Genomic DNA, 21,837 nt, shown 5'->3' on the forward strand with positions numbered 1-21,837 from the left:
TTATATTGTATTAAAATATAATTTTAATTTAATTTAAAGGAGCTTTTGCTATGCCACGGTACCTCATAAAAAAATAAACAAAATTTTTACGGCAGATTTATTTATTTCATATTATTTTGACTGGTGAAAGATTCTGAATTTTGCATTAATAACATCAATGTCTGGTTTCTTAGATTATATCATTTCTCTTCAATTTTCCGTTGAAATTTCGAGCGTAGCTCAGAATTGATATTTTCACAACGTTTTAACAAAAAATTTAAAGCACCTTCGGGAGTACAAGAACAAAATAAAAAAAAACCGTTTGAATTATCGCAAAAAGAAAAATAGCGGCAAATCGTCTTGCATTCTGCCGATTCCCATGCGTAATTTCTTCTTATCGGAGCGGATTCTTAGATCACCAAAGCAAAGATAAAGCCGCCGGCCGGTTAGAGCACTAGACAATCGCAAATTCGCAAGTCATTCAAATACTTTCACTCTTCCGAGAAAGTATGCATTTTTCAAACATCGGCCACGAGCACCTTTGGAAAGGTTTATTATCTGAGTGTCTTCCTTTTTTACTTATGCAAAAATAAGTATTAAAAATTTGTAAACAATTTTTCGTCATTCCCAGACTATTATTAAAATCTTTCAAGAAGTATGCGTATTAGCCATAAGCCCACCTTAAAAAGGCAGTGGTTGTAAATCTTTTGAACATATTTGTACAAATTTAATTTTATATAATAAAAAATGCTTTTTAAAATTTTCCGAGAAATGAGAATTCTCGATTTGCCATTTTTCTCAAAAAATAATTCTCGATTAAAAAAACAGTAGTTATGAGTGTGAGATACAGGGACGTCATTTGGGGAAGGCAGGTGGGGCACCCCCTCTCCTTCTTGAATTTGGCTATAAAAATGCATGTCATTTGATAAAATGCTATAAAAATGTGTAAAAAGTGTTTTTTTTTTATTTTTGCTTTGCCCCCCCCCCGCCACCTGAAAAAAACGAAAAGGACGTCAAAGAAAATCTAAAAAATAAAGTATCCCCAAAATATTTTTTAAAATACGTAATTTCAGTAAAATCAAATCAGAATACATTTTCACCGGTAATATAATAGTATTAATAACTATTGTATTAGTGAAAATACACATTTTATCTGGCAAATTATATTTTTACTAGCGAAGCTAGAATACATTTTCACCAGTAGATATATATTTCTACTAGTGAAAATATAATTTAACTGATGAAATTATATGCTGCTCTATATTGTATATAAAACTCAATTTAACAGTCGCGAAACATCTATTTGTTACTCAAATCCAAATTTAACCTAATGCAAGTTCTAAAACTAATTATAGTTTTAGAACTGTTATTAGGTCAAGTCTAAAAGTACAGAGAGACGTCGCATCTTGCATAGTTTTTCTGCATTTGGATGTTACACTCTGTTTTAAAAATATAATCGCAATTCTTACCGATATTTCTACGTATTTTGGATGTTAAAGTATTGGTCAAAGTGTATTCAAACCGAATTTTGGTCAATAGGATAGCGCAAAAATAATTATCACTTCTCAGAAGTAAAAAATTCACGTCAAAAGCAATAAAATCGTGTTGGCGCCGTTGCAGTGGGAACGCTCGGCAACGAGTGTTCCCACAGCAACGGCGCCAACACGATTTTATTGCTTTTGACGTGAATTTTTGACTTCTGAGAAGTGATAATTGTTTTTTGCGCTATCCTATTGGGCAAAATTCGGTTTAGATGTGCTTCATTTGATTTTCACACATTGAAAATCGTAATATTGTTAAAATGTCGTAATTTAAATTGTAGCATCTTATCTTATATATCTTAAGATGTTACACAAATTGTCAATCGATTTTTAAACATCAAAAGTACCAAAAAAATGGCGTTGGAACGTCGTTCCACCGCGTTACATGACAAAAAGCTCTGGTTAAATCTGTTATAAAAAAATTATATTTATTAAGTCGATTTTATCTTTATTTATTTACAATATATCATACATTTAAAAAGTATATTTAAAATTAATTTTAAAAATTAGCTGTCTTAATAATTTAAAGGAAAAAAGTAATAAATTATAAAATAAAATTGAATGAAAACGCCGCTTTAAAAACTACAATTGAAAACCACAAATTTTTATACAACCAACAATACAGTATATTTGATATGAAATGTAATTTGATTAAGGCAGTTAAGCATACATTTTGAAAGAATAACTTCCGAGTGCTTTTTAGTGATTTAGAACTGTTAATAAAGTATATTTATACATCAAAAAATATGTTTTGTTGCTGTATCATATATCTCTGATACTCAGTGTGGATTATTTTAGACCTATCCGTACATAAGCTGCAATTATGGAACAAAACCAACTCTGTTGATTTATAGCTGCCAATATAAACACGATCGTTTTGCTCAGAAAACGACCACCTACAGCTTTATGGATAGCGATTTCTCCACAATCACCCTCCACACGCATTTTTCCTCCTTCTATTTCTGGACACCAAATTAAATTTCATTACTGCCATAATAGGTAAACGTGTGCGATTTAATTTCGGTCATCGTGACGAATATCCCGTTTCCCGTAAAAACGTGACCCGACGCAAGGGATTTAATATGAAAATATATACATATAATTTAAATAACGCGATATCCTGAGTGAGGTCGCTTCAGACCCAGAGATTAATTTGCTTTTCTATTTCTATTTATATTTCACGTACATTTGAGGCTTTCTCTGGAACGATCCACAGCTCGTTTCAGCGCGAGCCGTTCGCGGAAGAAAGTGTAATATCCTTTTTAGTTTTCAATCTCGAACCAAATCTATGACAGGGCTAATTAAATATATGCTATCCATATACTGATATATAATATCATGCGAATCTTAAGTAAAAACATATATTTACATATATAAATTAATTCATAATTTTTAGTAATTATAAATTTAATCATATTTTATTACATGTTTATGATTATTAGTCGCAGATTAATCCATCTTGTGATTTGTACAAATATATATTTTTATTTTCTCGTCAACTTCCAAGAAGAAAGAATTATACAAACAGCATTTTTTTTCGATGGAAAAACGTAATTTTTTTACTTCTTAGAAGGAAAAAATTCACGTCAAAAGAAATAAAATCGTCGTAGCTATGGTTTCGATTTCGACGAATTATTTCAATTTTAATTTGGTTGAAAACGTGAAACATCGTGTAAAATATAAAATTATTATTTTAACAAATATAAAATTAATATTTTCTGATATTGAGTTATCGAACATATATAACCGTTTTAAGATAAAAATAAAATAGTTTTGCATATAGTAAAAAGCATAGTATAGTTTCAACTAGGGATTCTGAAGTCTCGGGTTTTTTCGACTCCCGGGACTCGAGACCCAAATTTTTAAAGTCCCGGGAATTCCCGGGACTCGAGACTTTGATTATTTTTCGTATAATCATGAAAAAAAATTATGTTAAAAAATTAACTTATTATTATTAACTATAATTAACTTATTATTATTAACTTTAATTAATTTATTATTATTAACTTATATTTTTTGTGTTATAGGTACGATAGGTAAAAATTTATTGAAACAATTTAAAAACACTTTATTCGATACTTATTTAAATTTAATTTATTACAATTTTTTTAATCGAAATATTTATATCAATATTAAGTTGAAACCTTTACTTTTGTAAGGAAAAATATGTTTTTAAAAAAACCAAGGCGTTTAATGATGAATCACATAGCCTGTTCCTGGTTTTTGTGGCAAATATTCCTGATGTAGAAAAAACTCTCTCGCTTTCTGTAGATGTTGGCTTAATTGTAAGCAATGATTTGAATAAAAGCTCTAGATTCAGAGTTCACTTGATAGTTGAATCTAATATCTGAAACTCCTTTTTAAAGTTGATTTTTTTATTTCTCATTCGTTGAAATATTTTGGTGGTTCGTGCGACAAAATTGTGTTGATTTCAAATATTTTTTAAAAAGGAAATTAACAATAATTTCGGAAGTTAATAAAGTGGCATCTCGACGACTTAGAGCTTCAACTGCCAGTTTTATAGGAGTGAGTACTTCACAAATATTTTCCAATACGTGAATGTTCGATTCATTCCAAATTTGTCCGATGCCAAGATCAATTAATGATTTTCTAATGCAATTTCGTAACTTATCAATATCATGGGTAATAAGAAATTCCACCTTGTCTTCATATCGAGATATAAATTAAGCTCGACATCAAATTCGCTCTTTACATAGTTTTGTAAAATTGCACTTCGGAAAGTCTCGAGTCCCGGGTTATTCATTTTTAAATTCCCGGGACGCGAGACAGCAAAAAATCTTTGAATTCTCGGGAATAAATTCCCGGGTTGTCTCGACACAGAATCCCTAGTTTCAACTAACCAACGACTGATTTTTATGACTAATGCTCGGTATATAAAATAATATTAACCAAATCGTCAGTATTATTTTTGTTTATGGAAAAAATAAACATCAGACGATCAGTATTTATTTTAAATCATAGTTATTTAACTGTGCTTGTTTTTATTTACTTGGCAAAAACTTTATTATGGATAGAATCTATATTTTTATTTATTTGTATAATTTTAAAGTTCTGTATTATGTAATTGGTACACAATATATTTTTGATAAAAAATTTATGGAGAATATTATTTTTTAGACAGTATATTTTATTTATCAATATTAAGTGGCCAATTTTGTACCTTCTTTAACATTTTTATCTGTCGCTTGTTGACATTCTACAATGGCAAAAACAGCAATCAATTAAAGCATTATATTATTTATTTAGCTAATAAAGCTAATTTTTACAATAATATCTTGTATTATTATTATAATAATATCATGTGATTAAAACCGATGAACTGTCAATATTGACAATTTTCATATAAATTCTGAATATTTGTTTTAAATTAATATTTATTAAAATGCTGATCAAATAATCATAAGCTTGATGTAATTTTTTTTTATCAATTATATAATATATTTATTGTTAGTGCAATATTAAAAACTCTACACAAAATTGTCATAAATTTTATAAATTGCTAAAAATAAGCAAAAATATTGCTGTGTTATTAAAACATATTTAAAATCCATTTTTATTTGCTTTTCAATATTGAAATTTTTTAATATCAATACATAATAAAGTATTGTGGCGGCCGACGTATGTCACACGGATGGAAAATAACGATGATCTGAGAAGATAAGGGATGACTTGCAGTGGAGTAGCCCTTAAAACCCTACGTAAATCTGCCATTAGGGCTTTACAATTAATTAATTTTACAAAAGACTAGCGCCTCAGAGTGCCATTTAAGAGCCAGCCTCACAGAGAGGGTTGCTTCCCTGAGCGTTTGTAAAGAGCATAAGATCACTGGCAAAACTCTCCAAAAAGCTGCTAATTAATTTTTTTAAGATAGACCCCCCCCTCTCAGAGATCCGCTGAGGGCAAACTCGGACTCAGGGAAAATAACATGACAAAAATGATAATTTATATATTTTTTTAAATCGTAATATAATTTCTTGAATAAATGATAATAGGTAGAAAATTAACTCTTTCTATGCTACAAATAAATATAAAAAATAGCCACCATTGTGACATATTTTCTGAAATCATATTTCATGCGAAATATTTTAATTAGGCATTTAAAATAACTAATCATAAGCCTTTCTTTGCTGCTCAGTGTTGCCATATAGTGAATTTCCAGTCCAGGTCACATAAATGTTTCTTATAAATATGCAATAAACAATGAGAAATAAGCATGAGAATCAGATCAAACCAATCTCGACTTTTGGGGTAGAATAAAACAGACAGAATTTTAATAAATTCTGTTTAAAAGTTTGTTTTTGACTGAGCAAATTAATCAAATTATGATTCTAAAGGAGTCTCTAAAAACGTTGGACAAATATAATAGGGACTTTAAAAATGTGAAAAAGTTTTATTTGTCGAAAATTTCACTCTTAATATTGTATAAAATTTAATGATTATCTAAGAATTTTGCTCATACGCGCAATTCAAAGGAATAAATGTATGAGAGCGATTTTCCAATATATTCCAATTATGATATGTATACTAAAGTCGATCGGCGTCTTATCGGGTTTCTCATGGCAATTAACTCACAATTTGACGTCAATTAATTTGCAAGGTCGTATCCTTTCACGTGGCAGCAAAAGGGCTTTCAACCTGGTGTAATTTACCAAATTATAGCTGCTTTTGACGTAATTCAATACTTTACCATTTACCGGAAGGTGTATTCGCGGCGCGCTGCATTGGAAATTTGCCTTTGAAACGCGCTTCCTGACTAATTAGCAAGTTTTGTCGCATAAAAGCGGCAATGGCAGTGTGTAGTGCTCAAAACGCGAGATTCAATCGAATTAACATATTTTAATTGAAGCTAATGTACCTACAGCTAGGCCGCTTTGTGCTATGAATTGCGAGCCGAGGTCTCTTTGACAGACGAACAAAACATTCAGACTGGTGATAGCGCATTTGTTGTAGCATTGCAGTTTTGTGAGATAAAATGTGTCGGTGTAAAGAAAAAAATATTGACATCTTTATATTTTAGAACTGTCGTTTCATCAATAATATTGTTTTAAATCTCTGTGAGATAAAATAAAATAGATTAGCAGACATCATGTGTAAAGACAGCATGAAATATTTTATTATATTATTGACACTAGGACACCCATTGATTCCATATATTGTACTTAATCTTTCGTTACCATTATACTAACGACCGTATTGTTTATTAATCTACTTCACAAAGTGATTCGAATTATAAACATATAATATATATCTTACTTTTCGCTGATGATCTTAAAGTATTTTTAAAAAATGATTGCATCGTGTATTGTGAAGAACTTTTACTTGATGTTGTACATCTGTGTCATATTTAGTATAAAAATATTCTTAAGCAAGAACACTTATTAAATTTGATTATAAAATGGATAATAATGTGCTTTACAGTATAGACGTGGTAACCGATTTGAATGCCCTATTTCAGATTCCATTAGCACATATAAACTATATGCAATAGAGCCTCAAAGGTGTTGGGGTTGATTAACTAAGGAGCTCGAGGGCACTGTGTATCTTGTATAATCATGCAATTGAACAATTGAACATTCTTCTCTAGTTCTGGTTGTCAAATAATGCAACTGACATACTAACATGAATATTAGCCATTTTTATTTTCCCACAAAAGACATACAAGTTATGCTGGGATATGAATCCCTCGAGTCGCGTCGACAAGAATACTTGGAAAAGTATTTTTTCATGCAGCTGTTAAGAAAGATTCTAAAAATAACTCGTTTTTTTGCTCCGGAAATTTGTCCCCTCTCGGCAGGCCTGTATATGTATTACGTTATATTTTGTAACACCTGATTTGTGTTGCGATGTAATTACTAACTGTTGCGTTGGCGTTCGGATTGTATTTAGCTTATATTTACTCACCATAGTATCAAAATGTAAATTCAAAGAAACATTTTTAGAGCTTGGTTTATTGAAAGTATAGTATGAAACATAGTGTAAATAATGTTGTGGAATATTAATAAATTTACCATTTTGTCACTGTGACTTGACAGGCGTAATCCTTATGTGTTAAAACGAGGTTAACACAATCAACATATACATGTAAGTGGTGAAAGACCAGGCTTAAAATCCATTCCATTAATTATAAACTATAATTACATATTACAATCAATATATGTGATCAGTTTTTAATAAAATATATATACATATTTAAAAAAATAAAAATTCCAGTCTGCTGCAGGACTTGAACCCGTATCCTCTGAATTATTAGTCCAGCGTTTTATAGACTACGCTACTCAAGCTTAAATTTAAAAAAATCTCAACACAGCTTTTGTAAATATAAATCTATCTGATCATTTCAAAAATCAGATGAAAACAATGAAAAGTAATTTTAAACTATCATATTAATAAGCATTGATATGTATTATTTTTATCGTTAATTTTTTAAACATGTACCAAATGGCGTATTTTTGAAGTTCTGAAACTTTAACCTCTTGCATATATTCTCTGGTTTAATTCGGATTTTTCAAGCAAGTAAACACTTTCAATATATACATATATAAAAGAGAACAAGCTTGTTATATTAGTTTAAAGATTACATTGTGGAGAAAAAACGAAAGAAAAGAAGTTCGCGTCTTTTCGGCTCTAATAAATTAATAAAGGCAAAAACATTTTTTTGATCGATTTATTCCCAAAGGATCTTTCAATATAATGGATAAAAATACCGTTTTATTTTAATATAAATGCGTGAAGATTAAAAGGCACTTTGATACAATTTTTATTATAACTACACCAACTAATTTTCTGCATTATTGTGTTCATTTCATGATGGTGTGCTTAAGATATATTTGTCACAAATATAAATTTAATACTAATTACTCATAGTAGCTTTTAAAGCGATAATTAAAGTGAAGCCACCTTTGTGCGTGAGTAATTAATTGGATTTTTCGGCGACTTCACATTAACGGCTGGTTTGACCTTTTAAATGCTTTTCTTCTTTATACCAACTTTACAAACTTTGGGCTTTCATCCATTAATTTGCATCGCTTTGCATTTCTTTAACAATGAGACTTGACACGCAACGTCACCGCGCGTTTATATTTACAAAACCGAAAATTGAATTAATGTTGTATTCACGTAACAGAGAAATTCATAACTCTATATTGTATAGCAATAATATAATGTATTAAAATTCAACATAATTATAGATCACCATTTATTTTATTAATCGCGGTTTACGGAGGTATTAATAATAAAAAAATATATACAAGATTTGCACCTCTTTCCATTAAGATAAAAAGAGCTTTAATATTTATTAATTATTAAAATATTCTTATAAGTTTAAATTAAATTTAAAATTGACGCTACTTATTTATTCCTTAAACTTATTCATTATTGATATTTTATGATATTTTCAGAACGAAACCCACAATACTGTCATTGTTCATGTAAGTACCACTCAACTTTTTAAATGTAAATCGCAATTGCATTCGTGTTATATTATATAACACATTTGGTACATATTTATCTCAATTCTTCTGTAAAAGATCTAGCATAATTTTGCATTAAATGTATAAATACTCCCTTTAGAGTAATCACTATATAAACATAACGCAAAATAAGAACTATCAGAAGTGGATATCGCCACAAACTTGACCAAAATGTGACCAAATACCCTTTAAAATATTTATATAACCATTTTTTACGTCTTAATGATATAACTATTCTCATTCAAATACGTGCCTTACAATTTTCTATGCCAACGCGGAAATTAACTTAATTAATAAATTATCTATGGATTGTACTCCTGTAGAAAATACATACATACGCATTATATATCAAGGGGCTTATGAGGGGGAGGGCGAATATTGCACGTACAGCCTAATTAGTAGAAATAATCCTGTTCATCACTTATAAAACCGCTATTAGGAAACTTACTCATTCTGAGAAGCAGTAACATAATTCCTTAAAGTACTTTTACTACTAATGTAATTTTTATAACTAGCATGATGACCTTCTACACCACTTTAATGTATCTGGACTCACATCATTCGACTTTTAATATATCAATATAAATACAACAATTTATAGTTGTAAGGCATGTCACATGTATTAAGATCCCCTAGCTTAGACTTTAATATACCATCACAAAAGATCAGTGTTATATAAATCAATGACTAACACTTGAAAGACCTTGGTTCGAATCCCATATTAACTCTAGTGCTTTTTTATTTATATCCCATCTAGGATATCGACATTTGTGATTATTAAATAAATATAATTTCAATCGATCATCACAGGTTGAGTCTTACTAGATTTTCATAATCTCACATACATTTGAGTTTAATGCTTCACTACTTATTTGTAGGTATTACTTGTTTTTAACCTGTTGCAACGCTTTGGGCTAATGTCTATCATTTACCAAAGAAATATTTACAGATTGATAATAGGCCTCGGATACACAATAGTTTAAAAATCACCTTAATAGTGTATATTTTTTATGTTTAAGATTAATGTAGTAAATAATATTAAATAGCAAGAATGACAAAATATTATTATTTATTATTAATGAGCCCCCAAAGGATTACACCTAAAATTAATTTATAGCCATTGCTAACATTGAAAAGGGATCATTTTGCAGTACGCCGTCCTTTTAGTATTATAATGTGTCATTATAAATTAAAATTTATAATCAGAGTAATTTAATATGTTGGCATTAGATCAACATTCCTAGAATAGTTGGTGTTTTCATTGAGTGAGCGAATAAAATAATGGATGTATGTGTTTTATGTCGAAAGCTTGTTAGCAAGTATGGGGAAAGCTTCGAAAACCTTTCAACCGCGAACGTTCGAGCAAATTTATGGCAAAGCACGTTTCGTACTCATAAATGTTTTCAGAATTTCCTCCCAGCCACCTCCCCTCTCCACCGTCGATACGTGTCAGCCTCCCGCGGAGTGCTGTTAAATCTTATTTGATTGGATTTGATGATGTGTCATTTATGCCCAAAGGACTCTAATAGGGTCTTGGCCTCCTTACGCCTCCTTAAAATCCCCTCATCTCCTTCCGGTTTCGTATTCTTCTCGCAGAGATTATCCTCGCGTGTTCGGCATGTTCGTAAAATTTATTTTCTTTCACATTTGAGAAGCGCTAATATGCCGCAGATGTAATATGTTCTCGATATGGATTTCTAAAATTCATCGCTATGTCATATTCAATTTATTGTATAAAAAATTCAATTAAATTTTAAACGTAAAATATTTTAAGAGAATTTATTATTATAAATATACATAAAAATATCTTGATTTATTATGTAACACCAGATTAAATGTGAAAGCATGAAAAAGCTACTAAAATAATTTATATCAATTCAACATTAAAAATACTTGTGTGCATAAACAACACTTGTAAATCCAATTAACAAAATATATCTGAAAGAAAAGCACCAGAAGCTCCATGGTTTGTCCACAGCCTGGTTCACTGAAATTTAAATATATATATATACCTCTATATTTTGATGGAATTAAATATTTTTTATTATTTTCCGAAACTTATTTTTTCAGTCAATGAATCAAATTTTATTTAAATTATGATTAACAAATTATTTAAATACAATTTCATTGGAAAGGCTTGTGGAGCAAAAGTATGTCTGCCGGGTGTTTCTTTATAAACAAAACCACTGTGCTCACTTCTAAATATGGTAAATAATACTGTTCGGTTAGTTGAAAAATGATCATATTGCGACGTATTTTTAAAATAATCTAAATACATAAAGGTAATTGCTGCGGTTAGGTTTACGATAATTTGCGTGTTATTGTTTATTTGCTCTTTACAAAGTCTTGGGTGTTGCAAATATGACGATTAACTCGTATTTTTGTTTGGTAAAGTGCCTTTGTATGCTTTCACTTTATACTAGTTGTTATTGAACAATTCTGAAAAAAAAACTGTTGAACTATATTTCGCAACAAAAATAATATTTAGTACTTGGGGTTAAATAAATAATTTTTTTAATGTACGGTTCCATGTTAAGTATTATTTTCTTTGTCTTTCCTATAAATGTGAATTTAATACAATAGAAATTATTATAAATTATGATTAAAAATTAAATTATATATGATTATAAATTAAACTTATAAATTGATTTCATAGACTTTAACATCAATTGGCTTAAGAATTATTTTTTTTAATATTTAATATAGCTTATTTTTTGTAGATATTTAATAAATCATTAAAAATACGTTAAGCAAAAATAATATATCGAAGGCAAAATAATAACAAAATAAGTTTGGAAAACATGTTATTTAATCTATACTATATTTTTGCAATCCCAAATTCTCAAAATTCCATCTCCGAGCAATCAGGTAACAATTTCATAGTTGCAATTCCAAACGTAAAAACTTTAATCAGATGAAAAACAAACATTTAGTTCCATACAAAATCATTTAAATTGCTCAGGGGATCAAAAATAAATATAGACGTTGAGAAATGAAATTAAAGAAGGGTAGCCTTAAATTAAAAAAAAATATTATAGGTTCATGTGGATTAAATATCATTTTTTATGGTATTTTAGCCGGAGCGCTAGCATAAAAATATTATTTGAACTTTACTTTCGAATTTAAAATACGCGAGAATTTATCATTGAACTTGTATTCAGCGAAGCTTACGCCGAATCGACACAGTCGGCACATTTAAAGTCAAGAGTTCTACTCAAAATTATTTAATGTATATGATTTATAAAACTTTGCAACTTAACATTGAAAATAGACGCGGGTTCCACGCAAATATATTTTTATTTTAATAAAATAATTGTAATATTGTCGTAAAGTTAAATTATGTTTATATATATGTAGTTCTTAAATGACTTTTCAATATAATTTTAAATTTTCAGTTAAGATTTTCATGAACCTTAGTTTATCAGATTTTTTCTCAAATTATTTTTTATCCCCACTTACATAATTTATTAAATAAATAAAGAATTTAATACTTTTCTAAATTATTTAAAAATTAAATACGTATTCTATAAAAACTAAAACATTTGCTTCATCATTGTTAATGTTAAATTTTCATTCAGCAAAATCATTCATTATTTACCACACTAAAATGTGGATATGACGTCAAATGTAAAAATGTTAACGTCGCTTTTAAAGTAAATATTTATTTTGTGAATTTCAATGAAGCTCACTTCATGAAAAAAATATTCAAAGTCAACATTTTGCTTGTTTTTACAAAGTGAGCAATCACGAGTCGCTACATGCCAACTTCGTATGTGGGTTAATATGAGACGTGCAATTCCGATATAATCGACTTCCGGCCAATAAACTCGTCGATTTCCGTCCGCAATATCGATAATGATCATTTCCGTAGTGGCGAGCTTTGGAAAAGCTCATATGCTTATAGGAGTGCAGCTTCGTTTGACGCCATTATTATCTCAAATGGTTAACCACTTTTTAGATTTGCGCTAATTAATTAATCAGGGCACCCCAAGTATCTGGTTGTATATGTAGAATACATAATTATCAAACCACAAACTATGGTTTAGGTATGATTGACGTTTCGTTGTGGTGTGTAATAGAGATCTAATATTAATATAAAAAATAAGTTCATTAGTTAATTCACTATTTAATGACATTATCTATAATATTTTATTTATATGGCAATGTATTTGTTGTCTCTGTTTTCTGATACGTTAAAAATTTTTTCGGTTAAATTATTCTGTATTTTTACCATATACTACTATACCGAAGTAGAACGAAATTAATTCTATGTGTCATTTCACTAGAGCAAAATTGTTTATCGGCATGTCTGACATTATCGGTGCTCGTTAATCAAACAAAAGGTAATGGTGCTGTTTCCTTATCTCGATCTGCCGTAATTATAATGTGAAAGGTATTTTTTATCCTCCATCAAATCGTACGAATGACATAAAATATAAACAATTTTTTTTTTAATATTTATTAAAAGGGCATAATATTTTTTAATGATACGTGTAATCTGTAAACTTTACACTAAAATCCTGTAGCTATGTAACTATGTTAAAAGCGGAAAGTTAGAGTCGCACGGCGTCTGTTTACAAAGCATCCATTAATAAATATAAACTTATGTACGCCATTGTAGCATGACGATAAAAAGTTAAAAACTACATAAAGAAGAGCTTTTTAATTCATAAAACTTAATAACTTGCAGTTTTAATATACTATTTATATTATTTATTTATCACGTGCTGCCTGTTTATATATTTATATGTTTCTGGACTTTGTTTAGAACATACCTTTTTTTAAATATTTACTTCAAAGTATTTACCATTCTGATGTCAGTGTTTTTTTCCATCCAAAAAACATTATTGCTATGCAATATTTTCTCTAGTCTTATAGCTTTTCTCATAAAACGTTGTCCTCTTAATTTGTGGAAACGTTAAAGAGATGCAGAGGGTCATACCTAAAAAATATGGAAGATGTCGTATTTGGACAAAAAAATATTGTTTTTTACATTTCTGGTAAACATTCGTAATGGACTATACCGTTTAAATAATAAAATTATACAGTAAAGCGAGCATTGATTATTGATCAAACTTGACGTGCTTTTTTGACTTTGACTTTTCATTGCACTTTTATTAAAACGATTGGTTCTTTGGTACGATGATTCATCACCTGTTTCAAGCAATTCTGGATTGCTTGAAATTTTCTCAATCAATTGCTCAGCAATTTCTTTAGTCTTGAAACAAAATTCACTGCTACTCGTTTCGCGTATAATGTTGATTTGTATGAATCTTAAAAGATACCATCTTCTTTGGCAAACTCTGGTAGATAATATACTTTAAATAGTATATTTTAAAAAGTAGTAATAATTCAAAAATTGAAACTGAAACTGTTATTTGGTGGATGATACCCACAGTTTTAACGGTAATACAAAACTACCACATATTTATATTTTGTGTTACTATCTTTATTTGCACTTAGAGAATTATTTTCATCAAAAATTTTCACATTACTATTTTAATAACAATTCTGATTTGAAATTCTCGTCGAGGCGCTCGTTTAACGGCGCAGTAAAAAGTTCTAGCGCCAAAGTTCGGCTTGAGCTTTCGCAAAAGATAATCCTTATGAGATGCACCGAACTTTCGTACCAGTACATTACCGTAGGATGTTTATTATTTACTACTGATATAGCACAGGCTCTGTTCATTATTTAATAAATTTCGTTAATTTGGGTGATTTTGATCAAAATTAATTAAGTATTTACTATTGAAAATAGTTATATTAAGCATTTATAATTCTCATTAATGGTCTTAATTTGACACCGCAGAACCTTCCTTTTAAATATATGCAATACATTTTTGCTATTTTTAATACAAGTCCAACTTTCTGATTCGAGGATAAATACTGGACGCAGTATTGTAAATACTGGACGTAACAATCACAGCCTTGTTACAAAAGCGCGGAGGAAAAAACCACGGTGTTAAAAACGCGCGGTAAAAATAGCGCACCGACATAAGTGCGTACGACAAAAGCGTCCTTTATGCTTTTGTTGCTTTGCAATGTTTTTATTCCCTGAATATAAGATGAATAATACCGTATTATATATTATTGTTTTATTTATGTTTGTAGCAATAATCAAAGTTACCATTTTTATAAATTTGTCAGTCTTTTCGAATTGATGCACATACACAAATATTTATTTTAGGCACTGTATTAAGTAAGAATCATCACATATGCTACTTTCTCAAATTTAAAAAATCTTTGGTTATCAATTACTAGGATTTATCAATGACAGCAATGCTATCTGAATATTTCAACATTTTGAATGTGTCATTTTGGATCCTAATCATACTTTTTTTGCATTTGTAATTTTGTCAAGTTTTTGACAATATTATATTTGCCCCTAAAATCTACAACAATATTGTGAATATCGATGTTTTATTCTTAAGACCTGTGTTTTTCAGCTCGTTCTTATTGCGTGGTATAAATAGTTTATACATTTATTTACTGTTTGATTTTTGACCGATTGCATTAAATCTTTCTATAATACGATTACTATATGTATTTATGATTTATTTCAGCTTCTATTTTCTACATTTATTATTCAATGAAGCTCGGAAAATTGCTCGGGATTAAGCTCCATTGTCGTGCGGTGGAAGCTGCGTGCACCCTTCCCGACCGAAAACAAACCGGTCATGTGAAAACGAGGAATGCTTTCAAATTTATTTTTAACCGATTCAGGGCCAGGCTGTTCATCAAATTATGCGAGTCTCTTGTTGTACGTAGTATGTATATATCTGCAAGATGTACTACTATTAAAAAAACTCGACGCTATGCTTCAGAAATTTTGCTTAAATATGGCTCATAGTTCACGGCGGTGATTGAAAAAAAATATATACTAGAATACTCAATGTTTTGCTTGAGTTGAATTAAAATTATCAGTTCTATTAAAAACCAGAAATTCAACTAAAACAAAAATTAAAACCCTTGATAGTATATTAATACGTATATGTATGTGATAAAAGAATAGTAATTATCTTTTTTATATACATTGTTATATAATGTGTATTGATAACATGTACATACATACTTTCAATAGTTAGTAGATACATAAGGAAATTAATAATCTAATTACATTTTTAATTATTTGCAAACACATTAGTCAGTGACTTATATAGAAATAAAAAACCTATAAACAGATCAATCAATAGTAACCACAAGGGAGTAAATGATTTAAACTCGATGTAGTAAATTTACTGTAAAAGGCAAATAAATCACTTAAGAAAAAAATGTGTATTGCAGCTTTAACAATTATTTTTTATTTTTTTTTTAATGAAAGAGACAACCAATATATTAATTTTACTTACAAAAACATCAAATGTGAGCTTAAATAATTTTAAAGTAGCATCTCTAATAACCACATTTTTAACTGGCCCACTTAATAAGTAATAGCAACTCAGTCTTAAAAAATTATAAGATGTAAACTTGATTACGTAAGTAATTGATTCTTGATTGAATTGAGCCAGACCACCCGCCACCCGCGCTGCAGTCGGCTTTAGCCGCTCCCTCGGTATGGTTGTCTGTAGCTGATTTTCATTATATTTAATTTTTAGAATGGTTTTACAAACCATGCGTTGCATTTACCGCATGCATGAACCTCATGCCACTGGTGGGGGTCTATGAATGAAAATTAGTTAAGAAAGTACTGAAAATCATAATAATAATATCCAGTCTCTATTTAATTTTTTAAATTATGTTACTCGTCGATTTAATAATTTTAAACTACTTTATTATATTAAAAGTATCGATTCATTATAAATCAATACGTTTCATATATCCCTCATTAAAATTTTTGGTGAATCTGTCAGAGATTATTAGATACAAGTTTGTGAAATTAATTAATGTTATATTACGTAGGTTAAAAGAGTTTAAAATGAGCTTTTACTTATAGTTTTATTCTGTAATTATCGGCATTTTTATGCTTCATAAGTTGTTTTCAAAAATAATCATTTGCTGTTTTTATAGATGGTACCTTATGTAGATTTATATTACAAAAATACTGTGCCTGAATATTTGCTTCGAGACAAATTAAAAAAAAGTATTTTAAAGTCGGGAATGAAATTGAGATTAAAAATATGACATTTTTCTTGCTTAAGGTGCAAAACTAATTATATTTTTAATAGTTTGCTTCTGGTGTTGTTATCAAATAGCTTATTTAAAAAATAATAATAATAACTTAACATAACATAAAATATAAGTTATACTATATAGGTATATATTTATTATTTTACAATAATTAAGGTTCAGCAAAAAATAAAACTTACACAAAGGTTAAAAAGCGTGTGATTTCAGTTAATGTTTTGGCTATATTTATTATAGATAATAATAATGATTTGTGGCAAATAAAAGTAAAGAACAAAATACAATTTTTAGGGTAGTGGAAATGGCAGCTAATTGGCTTTTAAAAGTTGAGATTCACATTAGAAGTTCAATCTTATTTTTCCAATAATTAGTCATAGCAACGTCTGCGAAAATCTTTTTATATAATACAAAGTTATTATTATCACAAATTAATTTTATTTTATTTTGTACGATTAATGCAATATTAAAGATGTTATTGCACCTACGTTGTCTGCATTTGCTTTCCAAAGATCATATTAGATTCATGGATTTCAAACTAGGTTTGACTTAAAGCGGGAAAAAACTGCTTCCTTGGTTTTTCAAGTCTCAATTGATATTTGGCGTAGCTCCGCTTGGTGCGCGTTCAATGAATTTTCGCGTGTCTCAAGCTAGAAGCAAAGTAATATAAAAGTAAAGTTCTAACTTGTATAAGTTTTAGATGTAAGATTCTGATGAAAGTGTATTCCGACAGGAAGGGTCGTGAGTATGCTATACTTGCTCTTATATACTCATTTTTATATGTGCTTGACTTTTTTCTACTTTAAGTAGTTTGCCAAATTTGGGGTTGAAATAAACTTTGCTGTTATATATTACCTTTATATTAATAAGCATTTTTTCTTATAGCTATTTAAAAATCTGGATACTTGCTTGTCACTTTTGTATTTGTATAGACATCAATTGTCCTCTGCAAGTTGTCTCCGATTGTCACGTACGCTTGCATGATTTTTTGGTTTGAGATTTTTTATATATTATTTATATTTTTTCAATCATAATATTAAATCGCGGTCAATATGTTAAATACGGGCGATTTTATTTATGGTTTTTAATAATAATAATAAAGCTATTCGTAATTCTAAATTCATACTGCTAGATATAAAGTAATCAGGAGTAGTTTTATTGATGATTAATAAAATAACTAAAATGTGCAGCTTTTGTATAGTCTTTTTATTTAAGACTGCATGCTATACATTACAATATTTCTTAAATTGAGTTTTTCTTTAAAATGATTCATTATAAATTATAATTTTTTTAGTTTTTCGTAATTTTTATTATCAATATCTAGTTTACTATGGTGAATCATATATAACAAAATACGATTTTAAACGTTACCACCAATCTCGTCGTATCTTTCATCCTCGCCGTCATCCGGTTTATAGTCTCATCCGCTTCTCTCGGTCCAAGGTTGACAGCTTTTCACCTCCCGACATACTTCCGTTCATCCGTAAAACCGGAAATAACTCGATTATTCGTCTGACGGGAGTTTTACATCGAGGACGACAAGTTGTCGCGGCCGATGCATCATTGTTGCAAAGCGAGTGATACGATTTAGATGAGGACTGCCTTCAACGCTTGCTGTGTTAAAATAAAATAAACCTGCTATGAAATCTTTAGGAAAGGTTTTAAACTCGTCAAGTACTGAAGCGCATCTGCGCCGAGCGATAAATCACAGAATGATTGACGCAAAGTTTACAGTGTTTCCAATGTATACAATGTTTCAGTATACCTTTGAAATTGCCTTTTTTAGAATATATGAGATATATTTGAAATGTAGAGATTCAAGGCAAGTAGAAATGAAAACATTTTTTAACTGTATTTAACTGTTGTTTATTTTTTTTCTGTATTTTTTAAAGCCATACTTAATTGTCGTTATAAATACAGAAGAAGCAAAACATAGTGACGTTTGAATAAATTAATTAAAATATAATGCTTAAAAAATATTTTTATTATTATTATTACATATATTGATTTTATAATAATTATTCATAACGATACTCATCCTCATGAACGAATATCATGATCAAGAAAATTTAATAAAACATATCTACGTAGATTTTCCTGTTGAAGTTGGTTATTTTCTTGCATAGCTAAGTACAATTGAGGACATTTAGGAAAAGGAATTTGAGATCACGATCCCCACAATATTTGTTGTATAATATGTATTGCAATATAGTCCCTATTCAACAAAGAATTTGTTTCACAAATTCTTTGTTTTGTTTAATCGTATGTTTAGGAAGCTTTATTTTTCCGTGAAGGTTATTGGGCCTATTTGACCTTCCATTTTGATGCTGATTGCTTGCAGGAAGTCTTAATCTAAATAATATTTATATTTTTTGTAATGTTTAATCAAGCATAAAATTAATATTGCTGTCCCTCCATAGGCGATAACATCTGGATGCTCCGTATAATAAACATATATTATAGTTATAATTTTTTTATCTAGCATTTACAGTAAATTGTATTTTAGAGAACATTGTATCTATGTTGGGGTCTAGCAGAAATTATTAAGTTCTTGTGTTTTTTACTTCAGTCCGTTGGCGTTCCAAGTTAATATTTTCGTAATTTTGGTTACTGTTCATTTTAAATATTAGTGGCGTTGAGTAAATTTGATAGAATTTTGATTTTACTCATCAAGTTTGATTTTACTTCTTCAAGATTTTTTATTATTTTTTTTTTCATATTATAGTTTTCTGAATTTTGTGTTGAGTTTTTTTTTTTGCTTAATCGTTTGAATAGTTTCTTCGATATAAAGAAAAGAATGCTTTGCTTAACATTTCTTCTATAGGATTTTCTGGCTCAATAATTTTTTTTCTTAATTATTAGTACAGGATTTTTTTTAAAGTTCTTTATAAACTAGATATTTTTCACCGCAGCTACAGAATTTAAAATTGTTATTCATGCCTTTTATTCGACACTTTTAAGTTTAATGTGATGAAACGTGAAAAATGCGATTTTTATGTGTCCGTAATTTTAAAACCTCATACATTGAAGGATCTCTATTTTTTATTCGGCTGTGCAATTTTAATGTTTAGTATTTTGTCAGTTTTATAAATATCGTTGTTGTTTTCATTTTGCTCAATATCTATAAATAAACTTAGGGTTTTAAGGCCTAAGGGATGTGACTTTGCAGCCAAAATACGCCGAAACAAGCTGGTAACAGTTTATTGTTAAGTTGTACAATTAACCAAAGCGAAATATTAGATTGGGCGCTTGTAGAAAAGTGATATCCTTTGAATGATCCATTGAGGTCTCTCCTGTTTGTTGTTGTTGTTTGTTCACTGTCTCGGTCTGGATGTCTTTCATCTCCAATCATGTTTTAGTTTGCTTTTGATGTGTGTGGTCGTCTCCTAAGGTAACTGTCAGATTTTTTGAATTTTTGATACGAATCATCATTAGCGAAATTTGTTTGCTAATTGTTTCGCTTGCATATACGACTAACGAAATATGTTCACGCCTTTAATAAATAAAAAAAAATCTTAAAGGTAGTTATAGCAAAGGTTAGATTACAATAGCGGTTTTTACGCGGGATAGATGCATTGTCTATTGTATACTTATGCACAAGTATATTTTTTAATACAACTCGAAAGATTTTTTTTGTTTAATTTGATACTTGTGACGGTCTTTGCCTTTTTCTATTATTTTTTATCATATTGTTTGTTGTTGCTAATATAATAATGGCGCACACACACTTACAAATCACAAATTATGATCTTCAAGATCCATATGGGGTTCAAACGTATGTCTTTTATGTGCTATTTAGCAACTTTTCCACTGGTGTATTGTATCAATTAATATACTAATATTTCTATTTTTGCTGCCTTTTTTAAAAGTTGTAATTAGAAAATGCTTTTATATTAATTTAATAATGTGAAACAATTGTGATTGTTTTCCTCGTACATTTTAAAAGCCCAAACTCCTTTTCCGCAAACATCATGAGATAATTGTACACAAAAAGGTAATTTAAAAGGTCTGAGATCTAATAAATGAGCTATAATTTGTTTACATCTAAACGCGAACCTTTTTTATTACTCTCATTTTTCTCGGTGTAAAATAAAATTATGATTATATTTATTATCATTTCATGCTTTGAATGCTAATACTTTATGCTATAATTTAAGTATTTAAGTTGAAATACTTAATATTATTTGTATAATATATTTATCTATATTATTTACCATATCAAGTAAATCATATTTTACGTAAGGTTCGTCGCTGTATTATTTCAACTTCTCGTATTTGCAACTTTTGTCATAGTTAAAACTATGTGAGCAGTTGCCTGTTGTTCGCATAATGTACTAGACAAACTTTAAATTTGAATGTGATATAGTACACTGTACAGTAGCACGCGGTTGTATACTTTTAATTAGTTGTAACTGAATACATATGAACAAATAAATAATAAAATGTAGTAGTAACTTAATATAAATATTAAACTACTACCTATATTAAATTTGAGGATATGTCTGTCATTTAAAATTGAGCTTTACCAGTATCCCTTGGTTTGAAAAAGTAGGTCATACCAGTGTGTGTGTGTTCCGGAGCAAAAAACTAAAATTAAAATTAATAAAAAATTTAATGAATATTACTTGGATATTCGGAATTTCTACTAAAACAAATGTAGGTGTTAATATTTATTGTACTGATTCGATAATAAGTGTGAAGGATTT

The 21,837-nt window shown here is 29.0% G+C and overlaps 1 long non-coding RNA gene across 2 annotated transcripts in view; it reads left to right on the forward strand.

Moving 5' to 3' along the window:
- The window catches only part of LOC148237501 (uncharacterized), a 93,487-nt gene that overhangs the window by 35,259 nt on the left and 36,391 nt on the right, over nucleotides 1-21,837 (forward strand). The window contains exon 2 of one of the 2 annotated variants that reach the window (XR_015812609.1): nucleotides 8,939-8,968. The exons of the other annotated variant lie outside the window; for it this stretch is intronic. This is a non-coding gene — a long non-coding RNA (uncharacterized LOC148237501). The remainder of the gene's footprint in view (nucleotides 1-8,938; nucleotides 8,969-21,837) is intronic. 2 annotated transcript variants of the gene reach the window in all.

The sequence above is a fragment of the Plectrocnemia conspersa genome, unplaced genomic scaffold (genome assembly GCF_051122295.1).
Source record: "Plectrocnemia conspersa isolate PC_06_02 unplaced genomic scaffold, ASM5112229v1 ptg000002l, whole genome shotgun sequence".
NCBI classification, from domain to species: Eukaryota; Metazoa; Arthropoda; class Insecta; order Trichoptera; family Polycentropodidae; genus Plectrocnemia; species Plectrocnemia conspersa.